Genomic DNA, 15,454 nt, shown 5'->3' with positions numbered 1-15,454 from the left:
TAAATATAACAGCTGAGATAAAGGCACCCAGATTGTGCCTTATCAAAACACAAAAAATCAAAGCTCTCTCTTGTCTGTGGCAAAATACCAGGCCCTAGTGTTTCGGGCTACCATTGTCTGGGCCTATAAGTGTTGCAGGATTTGCATTCAGAGAGCCAGTTCTAACACACATTACATCACGTAGGGTACTTATCTCAGAGTCTGACAATAATTATCAGGAAGAATATACTCAGAATGACTTTTTTGTGATTTTTATGCATCCCCAACACAAGGAAAGGGAGATAACAGTATTATGAAAAAGGGGAGAGTCTCAAAAGGCTCTCCCTGGAGCTGCGTTCTTCGATTAAATTTGCTATGCCACTCTGGTGTGCTGAACAAGTGGAAAGAAAGACTATGAGGCTTTTATATAGGGTAATAATAGTCCTGAACACAGCCCTTACCAAAAGATAAGATTCATTGTCAAAACAAACAAAAGAAGCAGTATTAAACACTACTTGAAGAATATATATGAGCAAAGTTTTAAATTCTTGGTTTCGGGTTTTTTTGTTTTTTGTTTTTTGTCCCTTCAACCTGGTTCTGTCATGTAGCCCACATTCTAACCAGATATCTCTGTAAGTACAGAGTGTTTAAAAGTAAGACTTTTATCACACACCTGTTTCAACACAGGCTGTTAGTATTTAGAAAGGCTTTTCATGTACCCCCCAAGTTCATGATGCTAGAAAGATATAGGGAAAAGAAAATTAAAATATAACCTAATATAAATATAGCCTAAGATTTGTGAAAGCTCTGATTTTTTCAAGATATGCTCACTGACTATTCAGAAGATTCTTACAATTTAGCATTAATTTGAAGGAATCCCTGATCTGCATCAAAAAATGACTAAGTTCTTGAGTCACTCAAAGATGCCACTTGCTAAAGGACAGTTGCGGGTAACACCTCGCCATAAAGGGCTTGATTCAGCTTGCAAATGTGACACATGGCAATCTTTGAAGGCAGTGAAAACATTCCCAGAGAAGTCACTGAGAGTTGAATTAGCCTCAAATTTCACTCCAAATCTATTTTTGTTCCAAGCTAACTGATTGTTGCTTGCTTTTATTTTAATAGCTATTTGAAGCACACATTTATTTGTAATAGAAATGGGATTAAACTGCAAATTTTGGGATCCTGAGTCTTTTCCAGGATTTGGGAGTGTGTGTGCCTTTCCCTAATTTGTATAATTAAGGATTGTAATGCATGTAAAGGATAACTTACAATTTTTCTAATGATTATTAGAAAATGGTGAACTGGTTTGGAGAAAAACATCATCCTGTATCTGTGCCTTATATTTGATTTTAAAAACAATGATAACATTACCATAAACAGCAATATAAAGGGTTTATTGTACTTCAGGTATAAGATGATCATTGAAAAATAATAAATAACCAACCCAATATGCAAATCAGAAAATAATTTTTGTCTTGATTCCTGCTAATAGACTAGGAGCAAAGTTTTTGTCAACAAAATTTACATATTATGGACCAAATTATAGATAAATGAGTTACATCTTCTTAAACCAAGGGTGAATTTAGCCATGCATATCTAGAAATTTAAGGAAAATATAATCACTAGAAATAACCCAGGGATTCTGTACATTCTCATCAGTATTACATTCTGAGTTTCTTTACTTTGTTGTCATAGTAATCAACTTTTAATCAGTGATTTGTCTTAGATTTTATTTCTTTGCTGAGTTGCTTTGGTTAGCAAGTGTTTGACTTTTATTCATATCCCATTATCGGTATTGTTGCTGCTATCCAACTTACTCCTGGTCCATCAGTCATTGCTTGCATTATAGAATAAAAGTCTGTGCAGAAAGGATACATTTCCCTGACCGCCCCCAACCCATTTTCCCCAAAAAAGTGTTCTTTCTTCTGGGCCTCTACTACCCTTCTCTTGAATTTGGGCAGTTCTTCTCTGCTTTTTGCTGCGAGTCAGACACTAGATATACAGTGTGCAAGCATTCCAGAATGGTTCTTCCATTTTCTCTGAATCACTGCTGTCAATGTGGTACTTTACTGCAATACTTAACAGCACACAAGTGGCTCCTTTTGGAAATGTTGACAGTATAACTCCATGGATCAGCTAGTGGCGATGCTGAGGCAGCAATGTTGGCAGTATCTTTGCTGGAAAACTGAGTGAGTCACCTGTGAGACATGCTAAGTAAGTGCTCATTGGCCTGGGGCTGGAGATCCTATGCCTGCTCTCAAAATTCCCTTTATCTGTACAGTGTGCTGCCAAATCTCAGTTAGACTTTCTGCGATACAGTTGGTTCTGGTAAATGCATCAGAAAATAGAACCCAAAGATTGTCTCAAAGAAGACTCCCTCACTACTATGTTCAGGGAACCATGAATATTTTACTACATGATTGTGGCTATTAACACAAGAGCAAAATGTAATAGTATGCCCTTAGAAAATGTTTCCAAAATGATTTTTCAAGCCTGGTGTGATGGGTTTCTCCCGGGGTGCAACTGGAACTGGGGTACCACTGATCCCTCTGACCCACTAGCCTGGGCTCCCTTTCACACACTGTGCTGCTGTGACAAGATACAGACATGCTCCCAGTCTTACACTTCCACCAGCATACACACAGGTAGGGACACACCTAGCTTCAGTTACATGCAGCCACTGCACAAACCAACAGTAGAAAGGCTAAAGCCAAGGTAACTCTCAGCTCCCCAGGAACTTACTCTCTCTGAAGCATAAACCCAAAATTATATAGTCTAGCTCTGCATAAGGAACTGTGCAGCGTAAGCTCATAGAATTCGCCCCTTCCCCTCAATGTGGAGAGGAATATGCCACAGCCTCTCTGAGTTAAGATTCCCATGCACTTCACTCCAAATTCACTGGTTTAGAGTAAAACATAAAATAAATATATTAACTACAAAAGATAGATTTTAGGTGATTATAAGTGCTAGCAAACAGATCAAAGCAGATTACTTAGCAAATAAACAAAAATGCAAATTAAGCTTAATATATTAGCTAGATTCAATATAAATTAACAGTTTCTCACCCTGAGAGATGGTACAAGCAGGCTGCAGATTCTTAAGGCACAAGCTACACTTGCTCTGCAGCTTGAAATCCCCAGATGTTTCATACACAGGCTAGAAATCCCTTTAGCCTGGGTTAAGCACTTCCCCCAATTCAGTCTTTGTTCCTCAGCTGTTTCCAAGACTCTTCTTGTGTGGGGAGTGAAGAACAACAGATGATGTCACTCCCTGCCTTATATAGCTTTAGCATATAGCAGGAGCCCTTTTTTTCAAAACTTGGTTCCCAGACTGGTTTGTGGAAAAATACTGACATCCCAAGATGGAGTCCAGAGACATGTGATCTGGTCACATTACCTTGCATACCTTGCTGAGTTATAGCAGACATTACTTACAAGCTGTCTGGAATGTTCACAGGAAGGTTAAGTTCTTTCAGGGTCCATTGTCTTTGCTGATGGGCCATCAGCACTGTCTGGCTTCTTCATCGTTGGGCCAGAAAGGCTAGTTGTGTCACCCAGAGTAAGCATGATTGAAATACAGATACATAGTCAATATTCCTAACTTTAGATACAAAAATGATACATGCATACAAATAGGATAATCATATTCAGCAAATCATAACTTTCCAATGACTCCTCACATGACTCATCTTGCATCAAATGCATCATAATTATGCTATAATCATATCATAATAATATCACTATGAAGAATATGGGGTGCAGTGTCACACCTGGTATCTAACATACCAAAAATATGATGTGGGAAGTGGAGATAAATATTATGACTAACAAAACAAAAGGGAGGATTGTGACATTCAGGTTCTTCCACACAAACAACTACCATCAGTATTTGGAAAACTGCTGGTGGTTTTATTGGCATCTATTTTATTGAAAAGGAGAAGCTAATCAGTGTAAACCATTCTAACTGAGAATTTGTCTAGTACATTTATTAGGAAAATTGATTAATTTAAAATCAATGTCAGAGGGAACTATAGGACTGAAGGTTTTCTGTGGAAGTTCTGCTTTTGTGACACTAAGGACTAATGATGCCATTGTGGAGACGTTTATTCAAATGAGGCCTGGTCCAAAAAACCCTTGAAGTCAATGAAGCCCATGGTCAGCAGAGAAACTGAAATTAGGTGGGTATAAAAAAATCCAGTATAGCGAGAAATTTGCACAAAGCCATGACTACTTTTGAAGAAACAGAGAGAGAGCACCATGATTTACCTTCACTTGTATTTGTTTGCATACTTTAGAAAACATGTTAATCAAAGAAAATAATGTGCTGCATTTAAGAAAGGGGATTGATTGGAGGCATTGTTTTGACATCAGACTATACGCGCATGGTTTTTTTCTTATATAGAGTCTTTCATACAAATGATCCCAGAATACTTTAGAGGGTTGGATTGGAGAACATATTTTAGTTCAGTTGTTGCCTCTTCCTCCTGCCCACCTCTTCATTTCCTGCTGTGCTCTGCTGTGCTCCTACCTGCATCTCTCTAGTGTTCCTGTGTGTGTTTCTAGTAACAGAACTGAAGTGGACTCAAAGGTCTGAGCTCCCTGTGATTGAAAAACCTTTTGAAGCACATCAGTGTGTAAGTTGGCTGGAGGCCAGGAGCTGGAAGCATATATAGGAATTCTGGGGGTCTACGGAAGGGAATGGCATCTCAAAAAGTTTAGAAATTTAATCTAGTTAAACTCTGGCAGTTCACATAGTTGCTTACTCAAACTATCTGAACTCCCCTAATTTCCTTTTTTCCTTCTTTTTCTGTTTTTCCTCATTCTTTCTCCAAACCCAATCAATTGCTCCTCTTAAATTGAATCCCGGACTTCATCTCCCTTACATGTCTCTATTCCTTTCCTCCTTCTTGTTTATCCCTATTTCCTAGCAGATTTGCACCCTCTTCCTTGTGTTGCTGAGTCTTAGCTCTCTTGGGCCCTCTGTTCAACTTAGCTGCTTGTTATGTTCAGATCAGAAACAACTCAGAATTCACTGCATGCCCTAGTCATAGTGCATAAGCAATATTGCTAACCCCAGTGATTCAAAAATCATGAGTCAAGCTGACAAAATCATGAGATTGGCTTAACAAATCATGAGATTTTAAAAAAGAAAGTACACCTAACATCAGTACCGGGCAAATTAGTTGAAATGATAGTGAAGAATAAAATTGTCAGACACATAGAAGAACATAAATTGTTGTGCAAAAGTCAACATGGTTTCTGTAAAGGGAAATCATGTCTTACTAATCATTAGAATTCTTTGAGGGGTCAGCAAACATATGGACAAGGGGGATCCAGTGGACATAGTGTATTTAGATTTCCAGAAAGCCTTTGACAAGGTCCCTCACCAAAGGCTCTTATGTAAATTAAGTTGTCATGGGATAAGAGGGAAGATCCTTTCATGGATTGAGAACTGGTTAAAAGACAGGGAACAAAGGGTAGAAATAAATGGTAAATTTTGAGAAAGGAGAGGGGTAACTAGTGGTGTTCCCGAAGGGTCAGTCCTAGGACCAATCCTATTCAACTTAGTCATAACTAATCTGGAGAAAAGGGTATACAGTGAGGTGGCAAAGTTTGCAGATGATACTAAACTGCTCACGATAGTTAAGACCAAAGCAGACTGTGAAGAACTTCAAAAAGATCTCACAAAACTAAGTGATTGGGCAACAAAATGGCAAATGAAATTTAATGTGGATAAATGTAAAGTAATGCACATTGGAAAAAATAACCCCAACTGTACATACAGTATGATGGGGGATAATTTAGCTACAAGTAGTCAGGAGAAAGATATTGGAGTCATCATGGATAGTTCTCTGAAGATGTCCACGCAGTGTGCAGCGGCAGTCAAAAAAGCAGACAGGATGTTAGGAATCATTAAAAAAGGGACAGAGAATAAGATGGAGAATATCTTATTGCCCTTATATAAATCCATGGCACGCCCACATCTTGAATACTGCGTACAGATTTGGTCCCCTCATCTCAAAAAAGATATACTGGCATTAGAAAAGGTTCAGAGAAGGGCAACTAAAATGATTAGGGGTTTGGAACAGGTCCCATATGAGGAGAGATTAAAGAGGCTAGGACTTTTCAGCTTGGAAAAGAGGAGACTAAGGGGGGATATGATAGAGGTATATAAAATCATGAGTGGTGTGGAGAGAGTGAAAAAGGAAAAGTTATTTACTTGTTCCCATAATATAAGAACTAGGGGCCACCAAATGAAATTAATGAGCGGCAGGTTTAAAACAAATAAAAGGAAGTTCTTCTTCACTCAGCAGCAGTCAACCTGTGGAACTCCTTGCCTGAGGAGGTTGTGAAGGCTAGGACTATAACAGGGTTTAAAAGAGAACTGGATAAATTCATGGAGGTTAAGTCCATAAAGGCTATTAGCCAGAATGGGTAAGGAATGGTGTCCCTAGCCTCTGTTTGTCAGAGGGTGGAGATGGATGGCAGGAGAGAGATCACTTGATCATTACCTGTTAGGTTCACTCCCTCTGGGGCACCTGGCATTGGCCACTGTCGGTAGACAGGATATTGGGCTGGGTGGACCTTTGGTCTGACCCAGTATGGCCATTCTTATGTTTTTATTTGGGTTCTTTGTATTTGCTTTCTGGTTCCCTTTCATCACATTTTAAAGCTTTTCTCCCCATGCGTGTTAGAAACTTTTACTTTTTTATGTGAAAGCTGAGAGTCTCATTTATTAATCCACAAACTGGGGCCTTAGGAAAAACACCAAATATTGTGAGACTCACAGAAAATCATGAGAGTTGGCAAAATTGCAAAGGATGTAAATGGAAATCTGGCTCAGGGCCTGACAGCTTACACTTTACAGTGCTGCAATTTACTTATGAAATAATGGGCAATGGTGTGCAAGAATGTGTATGTGCACCTGTGTCTCCTCCTGTTTAGAATGTCAGACCTTCTCAAGGGTTTGCTGCTGACTGACTGCGATAGCAACCCTAATGCTATTACAAGTAATGAACTTTAGCCCAAGCAGTAGGTCCATGAGATTTTGAAACTCAAGGTTCTGACTTTTATTTTCTTATTAATGGTTGAAATCTATATAGCCACAAGACTGTTAGCTCCCATTGCTTTGGATTTTGATTGGATTTTGATTTTGACTTAAAAAGCATTAACAAAACCAAAATTAACTCCATGTTTTAATAGCGGTGTGCATTTCTGTGTCTTATTTGTTTGTGACACAATGAAGACAAGCATTACTATAAAACCCAGTGACCGATAAGATAACCCTCCACTTTTTCAGGCTCCTTCAAACATGCAGATGAATATATTTTCAGTGAAGAGGAGAGTTTTCTTTTTAATTTGGAAAAATTCCTGATTTCACCCCTTTGCTTCCCTTAAAGACATTCTGTACTGTACAGGTTTCCAAATGACCAGTGTGGCTCCTTCAGTTGGCTAGAGCATCTACTAGAGAATAACAAAATGTGTGGCAAATTGCATGGCCTCCGCAGTAGAGCTGATCCAAACTTGGAATTTCTGGTTTGTGGGAAATTTTGATACTTTAGAATTTGTTTTCAGTGCAATCTGGAACAAGAACAAATAATTTAGAAATTTTCTGCAAAACACATTCCAATAAAATTGCATTTGGAATATTCTTTTCAGAAGAAAATTAAAATTTCATTTCAAAACAAAATTTTCATTTCAAGATTTATTTTATTGTTTTTCATTTTTATATTTTATTTTTAATTATTTCATGACATGTCAGTAGTGGTAGTATCATGTCAAGTTATGTCATATACAAGACATTATAATGTCAGATATGTTAAATTATTCTATTTTTTTATTTTTAGACTCATTAAGGGCAGCTGCTACTTAGAAAATAAGATAAAATGTTTTAATTTGTACTATCTAGATCAAAGTCTCCTTTTTGTGCAGTAATGAAACAGTTTGATATTTTGAACAATACAATAAGATAAGCACTCAGTAAACTAACTAGAGGAGCATCTGTTTTCAATATCCACTTGTGCCCTGCCCCAGAATAATTTTTCTAGGATATTGAAAACAGCTGCTCCTCTAATTATTATACTGAGTGTCCCCTTCCAGCTGTCTTGTCTGACTGCTTTCTTTCTGTATTTTTAATTACTTTTGTGTGAACAGGTCTCCCACTCTTACAAGTGGAAACTCTGAACAGTAACTGTTGTGTGATCTTACATGAGTCCAGGAAAAGGACATGTTTTCTGTAGTACTAAAATGCTGAAAGCAGAGCATTGGCTGGAGGAATCTCGCAAAAAGTTAAATCAGTGTGAGGAAGAAAGGAGCACAAGAGAAGGATGTACATGAGGAATGGGACATTTATTGAAGAGATGGTATTTCTAATAAGAAATGAATGATTAATGGATTTTTTGGTTCAGTGGCAATTTTGGAAAAAAAATTCAGGTCAACCCAAAAGCAACATTTTTCAAAGTTTTTGGTGAATCAAAAAGAGAAATTTTTTAGGGTCATACAAAATGATTCACTTGACCCAAAATGAAATATTTTGTTTACATTTTGAGTGGGTTTTTTTAACCATTTTGGCCTTTAAAAAGAAAGTAAAAGAAACTTTGACATTAAAAGTTGTTTTGAATAAAAACCAAAACGTTTTCTAAATGAAATGTTTATATGAAACATATGAACTTGTTTGAATTTTTTTTAATACAAAATGGGTAAATCAGCATGAATTTACAATATGTTTTAGTGTTGCTGAGTGTAAATTTTTTACCCCCATAAAAAAATTTTTGCCAAAAATTTTCACCACCTCTATTCCTAATGAAGGTTACATTGTGACAACAGTATATATTACATTGCAAATTGAACTGAGGGTAGCTTCAACAACACCTAGAAAGAACTTCCTTCTGTGGACCCAAGTCACTGGACCACTGGTGAGACACATTCAGATTCCCAGTGGTTGTAGAGTGGGAGTTTCTATGTTTCAAGAACTGTTCTCTGAGTAAATGCATTGCTCAGCCATGATAATGTTATCAGACCACTCATCAAATAGCTGCAGGAGCTGGTGTACATCAGGGTGTCCCCCCCCCCCCCCCCCCCCCACATTTCAAGGCAATGATTTAGTTTGTTCCAGCCCTTAAATTTCAAAAAAGTTAGAAGAACAACATCTTGCACAGAAACAAGATGCTCACTTATTTTCTAACAGGATGGAGAAGCCTTTGGGGGATCCTGAAAGCATCTACAGCCAGAAGGCATAAGCCAGATGCATCAGGAAAACAGTATCTTGTAGCTTCCCCACATGACACACTCTGGCAGTGTAAGTAAATAATTATGTTTTAAAAATTGTTGTAGCAAGTATGTAGGAAACCTAAAACTGGGGAGATATTAGAGTATCTATGATTTCTGAAATAATTAAGTGAGAATTTTCACAAGTATTTCAAACTGGGGTTTACTAATATGACTGACATATAGGTCATTGTTGAATACACCTGGATTATCAAAAGACTGCAGAGATTAACTTTCCAAAACCTTCCATTAATTTTCTTTGGTGGAAGTTCCCTTTAAAGGAACCCCTTTGTTGTCTCATTGCTTCCTATTTAAGGACACTAAAATTATTTGCCTATTATTTCAATCTCTTTTTATTTTGTATTTTTCCCTTCTCACTAGCCTGTGAGTAGCACATGGGGTACGCAACTTGCGAGAAACACTGTTCACACAGATGGTGATGTGTAATGGGAATAAATGTTCTGTTTTATGAGCAATGTTTGAGGCAATGTTCTTGTCTACCAGAAGTGAAAATTCCCCTTCCGTAACCTATGACTTGTAGTCTTGGTAGATCTACAGCCCCAGCAACTATTTTAATCCCATAAGAAAATTGGCGATGTATCAGGTATTTGATCAAATATATTTGTTTAATCTGGATATCTATACCATGATCATCACTGTAGTATATGAGGACCTTGGTCACAAGTGGAGGTCGTATAGCCTTAAATATTGGTGAAATATATTATTCAGAAAGAAAGAGAGAAAGAAAGAAAGAAAATGCAGGTCTATATGTCAAATAGTTCAAGCTGTGAAAGAAATCAAAATGAAAATGAAATCAAAGTGAATCTGGAGTAGGAGCTATCAATGCTTATTGTCATGAATATCATAAGGTGGCTTGAGAGATACTATATATTTATATTTTAGTACTACAGGAGGGCCCCAATCAGGATATGGGCCCCGCTGTGTCATGTGCTATACAAATTCGGGCCCTTAAAGAGTTTACCCTCTAAGAAGAAAAACAACATATGGAGGGTGGAGATATGATTAAAATATATATAATTTTTATATGAGTGCACTGAAAACTATACCACTTACCAGTAACCTGGGGAACTCATTTCTACAAGATATAATTGAAGCTCAGGTCTTAGTAGGATTCATAAAAGGCTTATCTATTTATATGGATAACAAGAACGCATATTAGGATAAACAAATAATTTAGAAGGGTTATAAACCCTCACATTTCAAGGTATAAAACAACAACAAATTGATAGGGATTAGGTGAAAATGTACTCTAAGGTTGGGTAACTGTATAATTGTCTACTGTGGGAATTCTTACATCTGCTTTTGAAATGTCTGGTTCTGCCCATTATTGCAGAGAAGATATGGGACAAGGTGGACCACAGATGTGATCTGCAATAGTAATGTTCCCAATGGAATTTCCCATTTCAGTTGTCATCTCTGGAATTACTAGAATATTTCAGATCATGGGAGTTCTTACCTGTGGTTAGTTACATAGACACAATTATTTTTTATTAAAATATATAAAAAGCTAAAATAGGTGTTGAGTATCCTATTCCTCTCATCCTAGCCACCATCAGTTGGGTGATTACTTATAGGTATTACAGCAGAGATTGGTCTTGAGGAGACTCTGAAAGCAGAGAAGGTTCTTATAGAACCAGGGAGGGAATTCCATCTCATAGGGTAGCATGGAAAAAGGTACTGAGGTAGTTGTGTGAGAAATGGACAAATAGGTGATCAACGCTGGCACCATTGCAGAGGGATGAGAGGACTAGAAGCTTGAAGTTAATGTGGTGGAAAAGGGGAGCCAGTGGAAGCATTCAAAGAAGGGATGGGCATGGTGACATCAATGGACAATGAAAGTGATCTTAGCAAACATGTTTTAAACGGTTTCAAGGAGGTCTCTGTGTGGTTAGTTGGGTAATCAACTGCTCCGAGTAAAAAGGGGTAGATCTTAGAAATGTTATGAAGGAATTAGTGGCAAAATTAGGGCACTAATTTGGGATCAGTGGTGACCACCCAGCTTACAGAATGGTGGTAGTATCAACAGTGACAGTGAATGCTGGGAATAGGGAAGCTCAGAAAGAAAGATCAGGAGATCAGTTCTGGCCAAGCCAAGTTTAAATTGGCATCAGGATGTCCAGGAACAGATATCAGAGAGACAGACATAGATGCAGTGTTGGGTAGAGATAGATAAGTTGGGAATGGAGAGGTACATCTGTGTAACAATGGAAATTAAAGATATTTGTATGTATAGATGACAGCACTCTTAGAGATGGGGGCTGTTGATGGACACCTGGGACCACCACAAAAGGTGGGAGAATGGAGGGGGAAGATTCACTATAAGAGATACTAAAGGATCAGCAAAAGAGGGCTAAAGGAGAACAAGGTGAGGACAGAATCATGAAAGCCAATAGGGAAGAAGATTTTAAGGAGGATGCGATTAACAGTGTCAAGAGAAGACTTAGAGGTCAAAGAGCATGAGGGTGGAGTACAAGAGTTGGGATTTAGCCAAGGAGTGGTAGGTTAGTGAAGTCACCCCTGAAGGGAGATCAAACACAAAGATATAAATAGGTATTTTCATTGATTTTTTTTTCCTGGGGGACTATGGGAGACTTAGCCTTAATTTTCCTGACAGAAGGGCTCTTCTCACTGATTGACTGAAGAATTAAATTCTGTCTTAAGGCCTTTTGGGACGTATTTTAGAACAACCAGCATGAAAATATGTTGTATAATCCTGTTATCTGAAAGCAAAGTTTTCAAATCACTATGATCTGAATAGTAAACTTTTATAGGGGGTCTGTTAACCCAGAATGAAGTAGAGGAGTTAGTTTATATCAACAGAAAAAAGCTGCCAAAGCCATACTCACTGGTGGAAAGGGAATATTTGATCATAAGATGAACAGTGGAAGTGATTCAATGAAAAATGCTAATTGTTGATCACAACCTTTGGTTAACATGACTAAACAGAACAAAGGTCCTATATGCAAGTGATTGTGTCTCATGCTGCAGCCATATGGTTTTAAGTGGTGCAGCAGTAAGGTGAATTTATACAAGGTGCAAGGTTTCTTTATCTAGAAATGGAGAAGTTTAAAGTAGGAATTAAAATAAAAATGTGGCTTTAATCGGTATTTGAGCACTGACATCATTACTTTCCTCTTACATTCCATTCTGTTTGTACCATTCTACTTGCTATTCATTCTAGGATCTCCAAGTGCTTCATAAACATTAATTGATTAAAGTTTCAAAACTGTGAGAGGAGCATTGTAAGTAATTAAAAATAGTTACCAGGCTTAACGTTCCTCTCTCTTTCTCTCATAGCAGTGGCAGTCGTTTTAATGTAGTAAGATTATGGCTATGTGAAATTAGAGCAGACTTTTATAGGCCTTGAAGTGTCTGTGTAGACAAAGTAACATTTAATTTGCAAGGTTATGCTTTGAAACCCTTTTAAAGACTCGTTAGGGTTTTTATATTTTTGTAAGGCTTGCAGAATTGCATACTTACATTTGAATGTGCCTCACCTAGATAAGTACCCTTTATGTGCAGGCATGAAGCCAGTTATCAGTGCAAAATTCAGGCAAGTGCAAATGCGTGCATGTATTACACATGCCTAGTGTTGAAAATTGGGCCCTATATCCACAGTTTGTATACAGAGAAATGGTTAGTCTGGTTAAAATATTTATTATCATGGGTAGAAGATAAAGTTTTAGAAATCTATTGCATGGGGTAAGTGGCCCATAATTCCCATTATGAATGCTAAATTATATAACATATGATTGTAAGAAATCTTTGTTTGAATTATTGAATATCTTCTGAAGCTTCCCAATTTAGAATTGTTCTTTGTTTTCTTGTTTTGTTCTGCGGGGAAAAATCCTCAATCCTAAATAGGGAAGGGGAAATTATCGTTATTTATTTGTAATATATAGTGCCTGACTGAGCTTACACATATACATAGTAAACGAAAAGTCCCTGCCCTAAACAGTTTATAACCTAAATAGACGAGACAGAGAAAGATGAGGGGTAGGGAAGTTTTATTATCCCAATTTTACAGATGAGGAACAGAGAGATTAAATGACTTGTCCAAAGACAGACCAGGTGGGTGAGGTAATATTTTTTTATTGGACCAACTTCTGTTGGTGAGAGAGACAAGCTTTTGAGCTACACTAAGCTGCTCTTCAGGTCTGAGAAAGGAACTCCCAGCATCAAAGCAAAATGCAAGGTGGAACTGTTACCCAGGGTTCTTTCAACCCAAAGCTTTTGGTAACTTTTACTCTGTCAGGAAATAAATCAGGGGAGACACGACCGTCCGACCAGATGGTTGGCACAAACAGGACGACGCAAGAGTGCTTTCACTTAAAGCTAAACTTTACTTAGTCTCAAGCACTTATACACATGTCCGCAACAGGTTTGTAAAACACCCCCAACCCTTGATAATTACCAAAGCTGAGTGTGGCTCTCGAGTGGCACAGTGGCAGCCCTTCTGCCGGTGGGGAACACAAGATGCATCCAGAAGGAGAGTCCAGTCCTGAAGAGTCCCACTGCCTCAAAATTTCCCCCCTTATTTATACATTAGTAATAGAATGACATGTCCCTTAAAGCAAACTTGTTAAGTAAGCAGTTTCAATGGTCAAGCAAGAGGTTCCTTCTGATTATCGATTAACCAGGTGTCGGTTTTTCCAGAGTTTGCAGCCTTGAGGTCCCAGTAGACATTCCTGGGGCACATCCTGCTCTTCTAAAATGCATGAATCAGCAACTTCAACACAATTCTTATCAGGAAGGATTTGGGATCAAGCTGCCCTCTCTGTGGCACCCCCCCGTCCTGCCTTGGTTAAACTGAGGCTGCTGAATGGCCAATTTATAGCCTGCTGACTTGGCTGCTTTTAGCAATAAGCCATAGTGGTTTCAGGCACTTTACTGGTTTGCCAAAGTCTCCCCGGTCAGAACAGATTGTTTAGCATAAGTAATTAGCACATATTGTATTATGATGTGGAACACAGTAGTTCTGCTGGCCCATAATTTGTTAGCAATTCAGAATTTCTGCTTATTTTTATCATTCTATTATATTTGTGCATTATGCTATTAAAGCTGACGTGATTGGTCACATAGATCATGTGGTATACTTGCGTTCTCTGATGAGATTAGTGTAACATGTAGATTCAGAATTCCAAAGTGAATAGTCACATTTACAAATTCACACTTGGCTTTCTGAAAACATTTTGTAATATTAATTTAGTTATTTCTGTGAAGCTTCCTGCCTGTAAACTCATCTTGTAGAATATTTATGGAAGTTGAACATATCGAAAGTAGAAAATGTGGTAAATTCATCTGAAAGTTCAGATGAATGTGTGGAATTTTTTGCAGTTTTAGTCCACCTTGATATTTAAGAATAGACATTTTTATACCCCTTTTAGGATACATTTATTCTCTGTATTTGCTGGAAAAATTAAACTAGTACTCTTTGTTGTCCTAGAATGCTTGTGAGAACAGAGTCAGGAATCAATTTTGGGAATTGCATTGAGGATTGCTATGGGAAAGGCCATTCATTTAGTGTCGAACCCGGTCAATGATTTTAGTGTCCAAGTCGGGACAGTCGAAAGAGTGCAGTTGCTCTATTGCTGCAGTGTTGGTCTGAGCAGGTTCAGGTGATAAGGGTGAACTTTGGTACAACAAACAGGCCAAAGAGAAAATTATTGGGTGTGTTTCTTTGTTCAGTGGTCACAGGTATTGTAATTTTCATCTTTCGTGTCAGGGTCTCTTTTTTCTCTCTGTTAGCTAATTGTGAACATCATAATGTCAAACAGGCAAAGAGAGAAGAGCTATCTCCCCCATTCAATTGCCCCTGAGCCCTCTAAACCTTATCCAGCTTATGGCTATTCTTTTCATTTAATCAAAACCAAGTGAGGGAACCTATGCTCAGCATGATCATATAGCACCCACCCTGCATTCTCAACGTTTGCTGCTACACATTGCTCAAATAGATTTTAGTTAGCAATCTTGGTTTTAAAGCCCTAAACTGTTCGTACGCTAGATCGTCTCCTTGAACCTTATGCCAGTGGATATTGGCTCTCAAACATCATCTGTCTTTTAAGGATATCACCATTACATGTGAAAGTTGTCTTTTTTTGGTGTGTCCACACCCATCTTGACATCCATCTTAGTCCATCTCTCCCTGTTTTGGCAAATCAAAACAGCATAAAACTTTTTATTAA

The sequence above is a fragment of the Caretta caretta genome, chromosome 7 (genome assembly GCF_965140235.1).
Source record: "Caretta caretta isolate rCarCar2 chromosome 7, rCarCar1.hap1, whole genome shotgun sequence".
Classification (NCBI taxonomy): domain Eukaryota; kingdom Metazoa; phylum Chordata; order Testudines; family Cheloniidae; genus Caretta; species Caretta caretta.
This window is presented reverse-complemented; position numbering follows the sequence as displayed.